This window comes from Python bivittatus, unplaced genomic scaffold, assembly GCF_059951505.1.
Source record: "Python bivittatus isolate LINGU-HERP-01145 unplaced genomic scaffold, Pbiv_v1 ctg000220_np1212, whole genome shotgun sequence".
Taxonomy (NCBI): Eukaryota; Metazoa; Chordata; class Lepidosauria; order Squamata; family Pythonidae; genus Python; species Python bivittatus.
This window is the reverse complement of record NW_028277048.1, coordinates 5,311,055-5,326,914: the sequence shown is the minus strand read 5'-3', so window position 1 is coordinate 5,326,914 and position 15,860 is coordinate 5,311,055. Positions and strand designations below refer to the sequence as shown.

At 39.2% G+C, this 15,860-nt stretch overlaps 1 protein-coding gene across 2 annotated transcripts in view; it reads right to left on the bottom strand.

Moving 5' to 3' along the window:
* TYK2 (tyrosine kinase 2) overlaps positions 1-5,488 on the bottom strand; it is a 58,524-nt gene extending 53,036 nt beyond the window's left edge. For both annotated transcript variants that reach the window (XM_088137700.1, XM_088137701.1), the window contains exon 1: positions 5,359-5,488. The gene's annotated coding sequence lies outside the window, so the exon portion shown is untranslated. The remainder of the gene's footprint in view (positions 1-5,358) is intronic.
* Positions 5,489-15,860: the final 10,372 nt, after the last annotated feature.

The following is a 15,860-nucleotide window of genomic DNA, read 5'->3' as shown; positions in this document are numbered from 1 at the left end:
TCTGCTAGCTAGCCTCCTGTGTAATTTTCCTCTTTAAAAGGGACTTAATTGATTTTTCCCCCCTCTCTATTACAGTTTGTTGGAAGGAATTCAAACCATTAGTTCTATATGGCCTGAGACTCCCAAGTGTCATTTGCCTAATAAGCAAAAGATATTAATTACATCCTGATCCCTCTAAGAGGTGACAGTACTCTGTCAAACATGCAGAATACTACAAAATGTCCAACTTTCTATACTTTCCCAATATGTTTGCTAGCAGCATACTTGTTTATTTGAAAAGTCAAGCAATTACTTAATCTGTATTTTGGCAATGAAAATCATCTTACAAAAGCAGGTATTTGCTTGGCATTTTCTGAAAGCGAGCAGCTCTTCAAACTAAGCATGCTCTCCAAATAATAAAAAGACAACCTCAATATTGCAATGTGGTGACCCAAGTACTTGTTAAAGGAAAAAAACAAGAAGTAAAAAACATACTAGCATACTAAAAGCAACAAACTACAGGACAGACCAGACTGGGCTGGTTAAGTCTCTTCATAAACAATTTAAACAGCAACACTAAAAAATGTGAAACAAAAGCTTCACGTGTCCAGCCCCCCCATGCAATCTCCTATTCTCTCTTCAAACCCTATATAATGTTTAGACATTCCTTTCATCATACCACAAGTGTACCACTGTGGCATCATGAACAAATATGTTACTTAATCTGCACACCTTTTCTTCCTAACAACTCAGTAAGGATACATAATCATGTGGTTATCAGATTTTGCAGAATTGCAATACCTAGCAGCCCCACCTTAGCATGGACAATAGTAAGGGATGCTGGGAGTTTCAGTTCAGCAACAATTCAAGTATATGGCTCTTCTGAATATTGGAGGGCCATAAATTTCCCACCTCTTCCTTAACAGAAATATTCTGTGTCATGATACTTTTGTCAAGTTCTACTGATTTCAAAAAATGTTTTCAAAATGTATTCCTTCAATTTATAGGTCACCTCAATCATTAGAGTAATTGTAGGCAGCTTCCTTAAATGCCAACAGCAGACAATTCTCAGGCCTCCAGTTTTTTACCCTGCATCACACAATTATTTATTCTTCACAGAAAATCAAGTCAACATTTGCAGAAGCAAACCACTGGTTCTTTGCCTAAATGTCTATCCAGCCCCCAAATCTCCTACTTCCCACAACTAAGTTTTTCTCACTTAATTTAGGGTTGGGCAGCTTCTTTGCAGCCAGGGATAAAACTGCACCTTCTTTTCTTTTTCTTTGCTATTGCAGGCAATTGTGAGAATAGCTGTTAGGATACTATGAACTCACTGGAGCTAGTTTTTCCTTTTCTACATTGTATTAGAACTTTTAAAAGTTTCAATAAGCCTATTTTCCCACAAAAACAAAAAAACAGATATCTTTTCAATTTTTAAGGGCTACAAAAAATGGGCCTGGAACTAGATATGGCCAGAGGTCTGCTCACCTAACATTTTATTATATTATAATATTTTACACTGCATTATTTTGTTGTAATCCTTCAAATAATCCTGTAAAGCAGGTCAAAACTAGTATCACCATATAGCAGCCCGAGATGGAAATAAAGCCTGAAGCCAAAACAAATAAGTGACGATCGAATGAGGTCATGATAGAAGCAAGATCTGGATTGGGAACCTATTCCAGGCAATTCTCTCTCTTAACCAGTTCAGTGGTCAATCCAGACTTACAGGTATTGTTTCCAAGATAACATTCAAAATCAACATAAGGTCTTCCATCAATCCAAGCCACAATGGCCAATGGTGAGAGATGATAACTGCAGTCTATAAAATGTGGTGGGCCATATGTTGCCTACTTTTCCTCTAGATAATTCCAGCTCTTGTATTGTCCATTCAATTCTACAGCTAGAAATCCCTCCTAATTTTCAGACACTATCTTTTTTAACTTTCTACAAACTGTCAAGGTAATCTCCACTTCTGTACATTCTCCAGCATCACCAGTTGGCCAAAGAGATTTCAATGTTCCCAACATGAGATTTCAGAATCAGACACAAAATAACAGAATACTGATGGCCACAGTTACTTATTTATTTATTGAATAAATTTATAGGCCACCCATCTCATATACATGACTTTGGGCAGCTAACAATTAAAACAGAGCAAAAACAATAAAAACAACCAAAATTAAAAACCACAGAAATAGCATAAAAATAGCAGTCGAGAACACTCATGAACACTCAAACCAACGATGAAATGGGCTCTTTCATACTATCAGGGCCCCAAGCTTGATAGCAAAGCCAAGTTTTTAGTGCCTAGTGAAAGGCCAGCAGGGTTGGGGCAAGTCTGATTTCTGGGAGGATGATGTTCCAAAGGGCAGATACATGGCAGAAAAGATTCTCCTCCTGGGTCCCAACAAGTGACACTCTCTCATGGATGGGACCCAAAGCATGCCCCTCCTGCCAGAACTATCAGGACAGGTAGGCACCACTGGGGAGAGACAGTCCTGTAAGTAACCTGGCACCAAGCCATGAAGGCCTTTAATAATAACTACCAGCACCTTGAATTGCACCCTGAAGCATACTGGTAGCCAATACAGCTCACAGAGCAGAGGTGTCATGTGCCAAACAACTAGTACCTTTGACTGTGCTGCCGCATTTTGCACCAGCTGAAGCTTCTGAATACTTTTCAAGGGCAGCCCCATGCAGAGCACGCTGCAATAATCCAATTGGGAGGTGACTAAGGCATGAGTGACTGAGCAGGGCCTCGTAGTCCAGGAACAGGCACAACGGATGCACAACACAAAGCTGTGCAAACCCCCTCCTGGCCATTGCTGCTACCTGCTCATTGAGCAGGAGGTGCAAGTCCAGGAGGACCCCCAAATTGTGTACAGGATCTGTCTGGGGCAGTACAACCCTATCCAGAAGAAGAGATGGGAGGTCCCCAGAACAAGGGGGTTCTGAATCCCAAAGCCACCCAGTCTTACTAGGGTTGAGCTGAAGCCTGTTGTTTCCCATCCAGACCCCCACAGCCTCCAGGCACCAAGACAAGATCTCTACAACATCACTCGGATGGCCCAAGTGGTGATGTATAACTGAGTATTATCTGCATACTGATCACATACTTGATCACATAGCATCTTCTCTAACTGCAGGAATTCTGGCAACTACCTAGCAAATGATAACTAAGATAGTCAACTGTCATCAAGTTAAGCTTAAGGAGATCGTACATTACTATTTATTTATTTATATTTCAAATTTGCCACCACCCATCTCACTGCAGAGCAACTCTGGGCAGTTTACAGTAAAAAGAATAAATATTAATTAAAACAGAATAAATATTAATTGAAATATATTACAACAAGATTCCTAAATAAGTAATAAATATCTTCCAAGAAACTGATGTTAACTAGGAGTTATTAAACTCAGGGATTATTAGACTGATCCTTCCGTATCCAGCTACCAAGCATTTTCTAGCTTTCCTGATTTGGGATCAAGTACTGATTTAAGGTAACACTTTCTATCCTGCTTAATCCAAGTGACATAGGTGTATCTATCCTGAGTTAACAATTATAGCCTGTATATATATTTCTTAAAAATATAAGCACCTAATACAATGTTTTGTACAGTTAGATCTACTCTGACTCAGACTGATAAACCTACCTCATCACTGACATTTTACAGCAAGCCATTCCACTGGACTCTTAAAAGAGACTGCAGCTGGCTCTGAATTTTGCTATCTTCCAGAGAAGCCTGCTGGCTAAGCCTCCTGAAGAACAGAAATGTTACCTAATGATAATTAGTATAAATAATTAAGCCTATTCTATATTTATTTTCTGTAAGTCACTTTGTAAATGTATTTAACTATATAAGATTTTTTTAAAAGTTTGAACTTGTTTTATTTCATCATCCCTATCCACCTGGCATTCCCAATCTGAGGCAGAATACTGGCTAAGGAAGTAAGTCCAGATGTCCCCCATTAAAATGTAGTCTTTCAGTGAGCTCACTATTTTGTCTGCAGTACAGAGATAAAACTGTCTATAGAGATTGTTGGCTGCTTGTGACACTTGAGATACTCTATAAAATAATAGTCATCTGAATATAATATTAAGGTAAATGCACCTCTACCACCTGTTTCAAGCCTATATATTCTATCATTTCTAACCTTTGGATGCTTCCCACTTTTAGTTTTTCATAATCTCTTTTTCTGCTTCCCTCATAAAGGCTGCTTTGCTGGATCAATCCAAAAACCCATATGAGAGAATATTGGGTTCCAACACTAGCCAGCAACATCTTTCTCCAAAGCTCACAAACAGGTCTATTTTTTTTTAAAAGACCATATCAGGTATTGCTTTACATATAGATTGGGTTTGACAATTTATAGTCATTGATAGATATCTATCACAGATTTGATCTTGCCTTCTTTTCCTACTTTTTAAAATTTAGAAATTAAAGCTAAAAGAAAAACATAATAATCTATTCAAATTAATATCCATCACCCTGGAAGTCTGTCTATGTGGTTGTTAAGCATAAACACCAACTGGATGGCATATCACATAATTATAAATTATATATTTTTTTTGTATAACTGACCATCATTAAAAGTAAATTTAAAATTGTGTCACAAGTAACATTTCTTTCAATATTTACATTACTCTCTTTATTAATTATTTTTCTTACAGACCAAATCCAGTTGCTTAATTCAGTATGTATGTATGTATGTATGTATGTATGTATATATATATACATGTATGTATGTATGTATGTATGTTTTGTAACTTATTAAATATCTAAATATTTATTTTACAGGTCCATTTGTCCGATTACTATGCTACAGAGGAATGTCCTAAAGCTGTAAAGAATCAGTGTGGTTGACAGCATCATTGAAAGGGAGTTAGGTATCCATTCTTTTGACAGATGTTGGGATTTTTAAGACATCTATACATTTAAAGAACGGTTGGCTTCCTCGCCATCCCCACAGGTTTTGTGGTAATATTTTCGTTACAGTTAACACACCGCCTTCAACGATTTTTCTACAGTAGTCACGGTTTTGAACCGCCGCCCCCCCTCAACATTTAAAGAGTTAAAAGGAACATGCCCTCCATACAGTACATGGAGGCTCCGTTATCAGCAATAACGACTGACAGAAACTTGACAGACCTCCTCTCGCCACACCCCGGCTCCCCATGCATTTGGTTCAAACCCCTATTTTCTAAAGCCGTTTCAGTCTTAGCTTCTCTCGGCGCCCCTGTCATTCCGGGCTTCCCGCACCCTCGGTGCGCCATTTCCTCCAGAGCCATCAGCCAGTTCCTCTACTCTCCCGGACCCTCGACTGGGACCGTACAGTCCCCACCCGCCAATTCCTCCGTCCCAAACGTTACCTACCTCGGAGGCAGGAGAAGGAGAAGCCCTCCCCTACGTTCAAGCCGCCGCGGCCAAAACAGCCTCAAGAAGCCAGAGAAGCAGCTCCAGCCCCCGCCCTCACTCTCTGCCTGGATTGTCAAACCGAGACAAAGCTTATTATTGGCTCCATGAGACGACTTCTCTCATTGGTTGGTGTTCTGCCCCGCTTCCTCCTTTTCCCTATCAGGCTACGCCGTGAACGGGGCGTGTGTGGCTCGTCATTGGCTACCAGAGGAAAACTCGGTCGACCTTGGAGGCTCCTGGTTGGAACCTTTAAAGATGATTGGCTTTCCGAGGCGCGCGAACGAGTCAGGATTTGGCCCCCGCCGTAGCTGCGTGCTGCTGTCTACCCAGTCCTGTCAGATGGTTTGCGGCGCCTGAGTTGCGGCGTCGATAAAGAAAGAGCACGTCCATCAGTGCAGTCTGAAGAGCAGCCGGACTAGCCCCGAGAACTACGTGGCGATCCGAAAGAAGCTTCACGTTATGTATTTCCATGTATTTACGCTACAATTATCAGTCTTAATGACTGTGGTTTAATACGTTACATACAATTTTAATTAGCCATCTTTAGACATAGATTCGCATATGCACTAATTATGTAAATAGTAGTCCGAGAGCACCAGTGCTGATGTCTAGAATACGCTACACTTCTCGAAAATAGCTCAGAAATGGAGCTTCTTTTTTTAACGTGACCGGATGGAGTTGAATCCTCCAGTTTACATTCCAGCGTTGGTTGTCAAACTATTTGAATGGTCAAGTCAGAGGACCCAACCCCGAAATCGATGTACAGGAGGATGACGGGATAGAATTAGTTCAGTGACAGAAACCTAAGTAATCATATTTTTAGGACAAGCTGGAATCTCTCCCCAAAATGAAATCTGATGTACCCAATCCTAATCAGTATTTAGACTTAAGGTGATCCCACATCTCAAAATAATATTGAGTGCAAGCCACAGAAACCTAACAACACGAAGACAATGTGATCGTAACTCTGGTCATCTATTCCTAGAGAAAAAGAACTTGTCTATACAATTAATAACAACACATACATTTTAATTGTATATCTATTTATTGTTTTAATATGTTGTGAGCCGCCCAAAGTCCCCCATTGGGGGGAGATGGGGGGGACAAGGTTAATAAATAAATAAATAAATAAATAATGCACCTGTGCAATGACAGTTTTCAGTGCTGCTTGGCTGTGGACAATACAAATGCTGAATAGGAGCACAGGTGCAATAAAAATGTTACACCAACATAAAGAAGATAAACAGAATTTTGTTCTATTTATGCTTTGACAGCCATTAAGATTGGCAAACAAGACTGTGAGATGGGCAACCATTAAATAAATAAACTGCCATGCACAACTCCTTGAATAAAACTGGTGTGACAATTGCCTTCATTTTGGGTGGAGTAGGTTAGGCCAAACTGAAAATCTTGCCAACAATCAGTAACTGTTTATATAGCAATTCAGTAGTCATAACCCTTCCTATACATTTGTTTAGTAATCCTTACAAACAACCCTTTTAAAGAAAAGAAACTTTGCAGATGAAAGGATCTGAGGCCAAGAGGTAACAGTTGGCTTAAAGCTACCCCAGAAAATGAAAGCCAGGGCAAGAAGAACCTTGATTAGTTCTTTGTTTATAGCTCATGCACCTAGTTACTGAGCTCAGATGCTGTCAGGTTTTGGAGAAATCATTTTTACTTATTACATATTACTCTGCATCATACAATGCACATGGATGGAAAAGGAACACAGAACAGCCAATAGAGGGCATTTGTGTGGGAAACTTAATAAAAACACTGGGAATGTAGTCAAGAGAACAAGATCATAGCAGAGATGACCGTAAGCCAAAATGACTGAAAACAAAGCAAACACAAACTTGGAAAAGGATTATGACCCCCACATAGCTAAATAATCTTCCTAGGCACCCAAAGAGATTGTGTTGCATAGTTAGACCGTGAGAAAGATATTACTCCGAAGGCAGCCATTAATCCTTGATATAAATTATAAATATTCCAAAGAGGAGGCACTGTTTTTAACATACATATATACCCATCAAATTATTCCATTTTGGGGTAAGCAACATTATGTAAGCCACAGAAAAACAGTAAGAAATAGTAAGCTAAAGAAATTAAAAGCGTGAGATAGGAGAAAGGAAACAAAGGTAAAACTACTTTACGCTATCACCACTCACTATATCTGCAAACCATCCTTGCCCATACAACTTTTCATATATTGCCTTTAAATTTTTCACCTCGTTTTCACAATACAGTTCCATCCAATCACAACTTTCTCAGTTTTCCTATTCCTCCTAACCCATTCGCTCTTCCTTCATATGTTTGTTTTGCAATTCTTAAAATTTTTCCATCAGTATTCCAATTATTAGCAAACATTCTATCAAGGTACACAAAGTCAACTCCCTGTTCTAGTTTTCACCATTTGTATATATCATACAGTTGTTCACTGCATTTACTCTGTGAAATAAAAGTAACTTGGCCTTTGATACATTAATGCTCAGATTTGCATTGTACAATCTATCTAATATTTGCTGCAAATCATTTAGGTTCTCCACTAACAACTTGGCACCATCTGTATACAAAAAGACACTTACATCCATATCCCCAGCCAACATACCTCTAAAGTTACTAGAAGCATTCCTTATATACCCATAAATACATGAAATAGAAGAGAAATTATACATCCTTGTCACTCCTTGCTCAATGCTAAACCATTTAAGCATTCAATTTATTCTCAGGCATGCTTTACTTCCCTCATATTCTGCTCTTATCGCATTTAGCAACCAAACTTAAACTCCATGTTTGTGCAAAGCATTCCATAATTGGATACTTTTCACTCTTTCATAGTCTTTATGATAAAGTATGATAAACATTCATACGTTCCTACATTTCTCACTTCTATATATCCTATGCCTAGCATAAAGCCATATTGCAGTTTTCAAGTTTCACTCATTGTCACTCTTGATTAAAATCTTCAAAACCAAGGTTCTGAACTATCTGATCTATGATGCACAAATGTATGGTTATCATATAGAAGTCATGCAAGCTAAATTCTTTAGTGTGCTAGTTTACATGCCTTAAGATGTCTCCAACTTTTAATAAGACTAGAGGTCAGGCTAATTTCACTATAGGCCCGATTGTAGTCCTGTCTCGCAGGACATTAGCTCAAATTAGTTCTTTCCAAAAGCCTCCTGACCTTCCTGCCTCTGCAGCATAACTTCACCCCTCATGGCTTACCAAAATAAATTCTGCTAAAGATTCTATGACATCTCCACATAAAATCTAATTTTGATTCTGGCCATAAGCAAGGTCTTTTAGAGCTTTGGACCTGGATCTACAACAGAATTTTCCATTCCCCAAATTTACAGCCTAGGCACATTAGGGAGTATCTCTGTAACATCTACTGCCCAACACAGAGTTTTTACTTTTATCAGATTCAATGTCCTGCCTTCCACACTACTGGAAGCGAGGTTCAGTGACACACATACACAACTTTGGCCAATCCACTGGGAGAAATTGAATCAATTGTTCAATTGTTCTCTGTTGTCTCTTCTATTCAAATCGATGTAAAGTTTAATTATTCTACTCCAAATATCTAGGTATCACAAAACAGATGATCCTGTTCTCTCCCTTTTAGTAAACATCGCAGAAACAACCTCTAGGAAAGTAGCTATATTTTGCGCAATCACCATCACTGCTCAATGTTAGTAAAGTTCCTGCTGTACAGAATCTCCAATTTATTATCTTATGATTAGCAAATTTAAGAATGGTCATTGAAAGTAAATAAATTTACTCGCATCTATTCCCAGTGCCATTTTTTTCATAATTTATTTATGCCTTGAGTTATCATTTAAATAATTCCACATTCCAATAAGGAAAAAGAATTCAAATATTTTAGCATCTGTTTCTCATAGAAGTTCTAGTAATGTCAGTCTGCTTAATAATCTCTGTAGCATACCAAATCAGTTTCTGTCCTTTAAACAGAACAACTTGACTACTGCAATGTACTCTACAAGTGGCTGCCCTTGAAGACCACTCAGAAGTACCAGCTGATCCAGAAAGCAGTGGTGTGGGGAGTTATGGGCATGCCTAGGTATGGCCATCTGACACCCCTTTTCTGTAAGCTGCACTGGCTACCAGTTTGCTTCTGGGTGCAATTCAGAGTGCTGGTTATAACCTACAAAGCCCTACATGGCATAGGGCCTGGCTGCCTGAGGGACCAGTTATCTCCTGTGGTGTCTGCCTGGCCAACATGAGCCAACAGGATTGGTGTGCTCTGGGTCCCTTCAATTAAACACCATGATCCTTTGAGACTGAAGTGTGCCTCCTGTGTTGTGACACCTGCCCTCTGGAATGAGGTTCCCCCTGAGATCCCGCCCTGATGGCATTCTGGAAGGCTTAAAAACCTGGCTGTTCTCCCAGGCTTTGAACTAGGGGAGCTGGAGCTTCTTGTGGGATATGTTTTATGTTGTTGACTGGATTCAGCATCTTGCTCTTTATTTTTCTTCATTATCTTGTTTTTTCTTATTCATATTTTCTTTTATTATATTGTGAGCCGCCCAGAGTCATTCTAGAGTTGGGCAGTGCCTGAATTGAATAATTAAATTAAATTCTAAAAGTTTACTTCCCATTTTTATGTATTTAAATTCATTTGCTTCAATTATTTTTGGAATTGTACACATTTCTGTTCACTGTCAGACCACTGAAGTAGTGCAGGTCAGGAAACAGACTCCGCAAATCTGACTTATTGATATAGGCAATAGTAGCAGAATCTTGACAGCCTAAGTTTTCCCCTCCCTCTTATGCTATAGTGAATTAGGAAGGAGAAATCTGAGCTTTTTTTCTCACACTTTTGCTCTTTCCCAAGCTTAAAGCATGCTTTTGTTTATGAAACCATCCTTGTGTTTGCCTAGTTTCCCCAAGGTCACCTCCATGGCTCTACATTCATTGAATGTAATAAAGATCTGATTTGATTTGATACCATTGTACCCTTTCAATCAGAATTCTCCCAAACATCTTCCTAGGTACACTTAATAAAAACCCTTTAGTTTTTGCATTCACTTTTGGTAGCTTTCCTTTTATACAGAACAATAACGACATTTTTTCAATCATCAGGCACTGATGCAGTCTTCACGTGTGAAACAAGGTTATTTTGCCACTCCATAAGCAAATCATATCCATATTTTAACATTTCCCAGTTATACTACCTAGACCTGCAGCCTTACTATTTTTTAGCATTCTCCCTGCATTTATTACTTCACTTTTTTTCATGGACACTAGCATTTAGAGGATTTGTTTCAAATTTCACTCTATGACATTTAAAGAAAACCAGAGTGTACTATTAAGTGTTTTAACATAGATTATATTCTGCCAAAGGGGAAGATAAAATGGTAAATCAAATAGTAGCAGGCTAGCAGGGATTATGGACAGATTCTTTCTCAGACCACACATACTCAAGATTAGAAGCTTCACTAGTGAAATTCATAATCTAGACAGACAATAGACAACCGAGATGAAGAAAGGCCAAGGCTATAAGGAGCGAATAAGTGAAAATATATTAAAATACAGAGTAAGAGATTTCCTGTCCTGTACACAACTATACAAGAGTGTAAGGTTGTGTGCTATAGTACTAACTTTCCCTTAAGATGACAGCATCCATTCCCACTGTGTTAATAAGCCTCAATTAAAAGACAGGAAGAATTTTAGATTTATTAAATTCAGTTAAAATCTATTTCAGCGAGGCATCAAGAATTATAAAAATGGATGTACTCCACCATATTAAATTATATCCAAATTATTCAATTATATTAATTGAATTACTTCTAGATTATAATGCAATCCAATTTATACATGTTACTGTCTTTGGTCACAATGTCCATTTAGTTACTGGGTTTTTTCTCCCCAGAAACTTATAAATTACACAACTTTCATGGATGGCAAAAAATGGAACACAACTCTCAGGAGAAAGATCACCCTTTATTGAAGCAACTTACAAAAGAAGAGGAATGAAACACAAAGTTGAGATCTTTTATAGGAATTTTGGAGTGAGAATTTCTAGGGCTCTAATTTCCTATCAGGATTTTGGGAACATAGAAGGAAAACAGGATTATGTTTTGTCTATGTAAGGAAAGCTGCTTTATTGTTAAGAAGAAACACACTTTTTAGAAGTGGCAGCAGCATTGGAAATATCTATTGTATCCTTGCTAATAAGTGGTAGAACTTGATGGGATTTGACGCATATCTCCAATTTACAGAGAATCTTTGTAGTTTTCCCAAGTTACATTGTTGACTTTTCCTGTAATAGGTTTGCCTCGGACAGTTACATGGAGCAGGATCTCCTCTGCCTTGAGTCAGTTTCATTCCACCTTTGTTAAGATAAGTACTATTTTATTTTTTTTATAAGGAAACAATTAAGGGGCTTTGTCCTGGGAAGGGAGTAGTTTCCTTAGGTCTGGTGGGATTATGTAAACAGAGAACTGGATTGGGTCTCTGTCACTTTCACAGGGGCAAAAGGAGATGTCCTAAAAATACATTCTCTTTATTTCAGCCATAACAACAGTTCCTCGGTGATTCTTCTCCTTCCTCCAAGGCGTTTCAGTCAGTGTTAGTGGGAGGGGAGCGGTCGAGCCCTAGGCCCTTGCTCTGTAGGATGCCTCAAGGCTCTGCCCCCTCCCTCCTTTTTAATATCTACATGAAGCCACTGGGGGAGGTCATCTGTCGGTTTGGGATCAGGTATCATCAATATGCCAATGATATCCAGCTACAGATCTCTGTACAGATGTCCCTGGCCATCCAAACGAAGCTGTCAAGGTTCTTTCCCAGTCTCTGGAGGCTGATGGTCTGGATGGAGAACAGGTTGCAGCTGAGTGGCCATCAGTTTCGGGTCCCCCAGATCTAGCAGTTGCAGGGTTTCCATCTTTGGTTTTGGATGGGGTGGCACTACCCCATTCAGACTTGGTATACAATCTGGGGGCTCTCCTGGACTCACAGCTCCTGCTCAAAAGCAAACGGTAGTTGTGGCTAGGGTAGCCTTTGCACAACTATGTCTTGTGTGCCAGTTTCATTCATTCCTGGACTGGGAGGCCCTGCTCTTGGTCACTCACATCTTAGTCAACTCCTGATTGGACTTTTGCAATGCACTCTACATGGCACTGTCCTTGAAAACCATCTGGAAGCTTCAATTGGTCTAGAACACAGTAGCGCCGGTAGTTACGGGCAGATCACCTTATGCCCACATAACACCACTACTCCATAAACCACACTGGCTTCTGATAGGCTTCCAGGGGCAATTCAAGCTGCTGGTGATTACCTTTAAAGCCCTACATGGCATAGGATCAGGTTACACGAGGGACCGCATTCTCCCAAGAATATCTGCCTGCCCCACACACTCCCACAGGAAGGCATGCTCCAGGTTCCTTCTTTTAAATCTTGTCATCTTATGGGACCTAGGAAACGTGCCTTTTCTGTGGTTGTCCCTACTCTCTGGAATGATCTCTCTCCCCCTCCCCCCCAACAGGTCTCAACTCTTCTCAACTTTAGGAAAGCCCTTAAGACTTGGTTCTTCCCCCAGGCATTAGGGACAGGTTGAGTGGGAGTCCTCCCTGTGGTTGTTTTGTTGTGTGCTTGGTTGCCATTTTACATTTACATACTGCCTGTTTGTTGAACAATGGTTTTCTTCTTTTTGATTTATTGTACATCACCCAGAATCACACTATCTGTGTTGGGCAGCCTTATAAATCTTTAAGTAAATAAATATATATTTGAGAATTGATTCTAGAGGAAGGTTATATTTGTCACCTCCTTTCCCAATCATTAATTTCATCCCTCCAACACCAGATCCATCACCCATTCACTACACCAACCCTTCCCGAACCCTGACATTCAAATTCTATTTACCCAATCCTACATACATACAAAATTTTTTAAAAAGAGGTAGCAGCTAGAACATATACTTTCCTTGACCTGACAGCTTAGTTATCCTCACTTCCTTGTCCTGAAGAGACATTTGTCTTACTTCTTCATTCAGGGACTTTCTGAAAGCTACTAATATCCTTTGGTATTTAACATGTTATGTAGTTTTAACTTGTTGCTTGTATTTTGATTCCTGTTCCCTATATTCTTCTGCTTCATATTTTAATACTAATGTGTGTTCTATAAGGTAAAACTGTTTTATTCTTTTTTTTTATGTTTCTTGATAATGCTTGAAGAAAAGCATTCACCAACCTGGCACGTACCAGATGTTGGCTAAAAGTGCCAAAATTGGTTGGGAAAGTTCTGCTGCTAATCATCTGAGAAGCACTGGCTCCCATCACTAAAATCTCAGTGTCTCTGTTTTGAAGGACAGTTTCAGCAAATACTGATGCAATCCTCTTCCTGATAAAACTGCTTCCATCAGCATAAACTAGGAGAGAAAATTACTGCTTCCTCTGTGCAGGCTCAAAATCTCCAAGCAGATTTTGAAGGTACAGTACATAGGGGCTTGGTGGAAGATCCTGTAACCCTCCCACTTTGAGGCAACTCTCCCAGAAGACCTGTTTCACTTTCTGCCTACTTATCTTTGCCTATTCTTCCTTCTGTGAACAGGATATACTAGCAGTTTTTAGGCATTAAGTTCAAACGCACACCTCACTGCCTCTCAAAACTCAGTCTTAAAATTTCCTATATAAAGTGTCTCACTGTTTTAGAGGTCTTTCTATCTGAGTGCAACATTTAACATGTCTAGTAAAGTTCAGCAAATTTTACAGGAAAAGTTGTGAGCTGAAGTGTGATTGAGATCTGTAACTGACCTTTAAAAATTAAAACAAAACTTTCAGATTGATGTGATTATAAACACACTCATTAGGCCCCAGGAAAAAAAGTTACAAATTCTTCATTGATTGGTCTGCATGCTGTACAATGGTCTATCGTACTTAATGAATGGAAACCAGTTCCTTGGGGGAGGAGGCAGTAGGAATTTATGTTTACAAGAAGTTCTGTAAAATGCTAAACATGTATTTACAACTTCTTTAGGAAAAACTGTAATTTATTTCAATGAATGAGGTTGAGCTAATCAATTAGTCATGCAAAATTGGAAATATGCAAGTAGAACTCAACCTGTATCAAGAACTGTACTGAACTTTTGCTTCATCTTCCCCAAGCTGGAGGATATATTATTCAAAAGTACCAGTCCAACACATAAAACTGAAAAAAGCAGGAAATAATGCTCACTCACCTGTTCAGAATAAGAGTCCAATCACTTCCTGGGGAAGATGGCAGACTGTAGACAGCTCTGTGGACAAGCAGAGCTGACATTTGCAGCATTTTGCAAGGGAGCTGAAGCAGATCGGCTCCTACAATTCTCTCTGGATCAAAGAGACGGACGCAAGATCGCCTAAGCTGTTTCTCCTTATGGTTGATCCTCTTCCTCATGAAGATACCGCAAAACAGCAATGTCAGGTGGGGGAGGAAATCAGATGAGGGAATTCACTATATTTGCTCCAGCTGCAAATGGAGCCCTTCAAAGGACACTATGTTCGTGCACTGCCCTGGCTAATTATTTTTTGAAATTGCCTATTAATTATTTCAAAGAAGTTAGACACCTGCAAAGTAACAAGGCTGGAAATAACAGGTGAGTGCCAACATTCCTCAATATAAGAATATGAAGATTTCTTTTTATAACCTTTTTAAAAACTTAAAATAAACAGCAAAAAGCAAGACAAGGTTTTGGCTACAGAGTTTTAAGGACTCAGAAAATGGAGTTTTGGACTTTGAATATTAAGACTTTGACATTATTTTTTAAAGAATAAATGTATGTTTGTGAGAAAGAAAAATTGTTTTGAGATTGGAGTTACAAGTAGTCCTCACTTAGCCAACAATAGGGACCGGAAAATTTGTTGTTAAGCAGGGAGGTTGTTAAGCGAAACATCACACGACCACACCCAATTTTACCTTTTTTGCAGCAGTTGTTAAGCAAATCACATGGTCATTAAGTGAATCACGTGGTTCCCCATTAATTTGGTTTGCCAGAAGCCAGCTGGGAAGGTCACAAATTGTGATCACATGACTGCAGGATGCTGCAACCTTTGTAAGTGCAAGCTGGTTGCCAAGTGCCCAGATCACAATCACGTGACTGCGGGGGCACTGCAACAGTTGTAAGCCACTATTTTCAGTGCCATTGTAACTTTGGACAGTTGCTAAACAAATGGTCATTAAGCAAGGACTACCTATATAAGACAAGCAACTTATAATGGCATTTAGAGACATCTTTGAGGAGCTGCACAGGGACCTGCATCATGAATTTGATTCACTCATGTCAACTATGTTTGTGTCTTCTTGAGAACAGTTTGTTCCCAGACAAAGATGTAACAGAATGGGATATGCAGCAAAATTTATTTGAGGAAAATATGAACGAGACTCTGAATAAGAATTTGTCGCCAGATATAGAGAGAAAACTGGATGAGGTTTTAAAAATCAAGAAGGAAATAAAA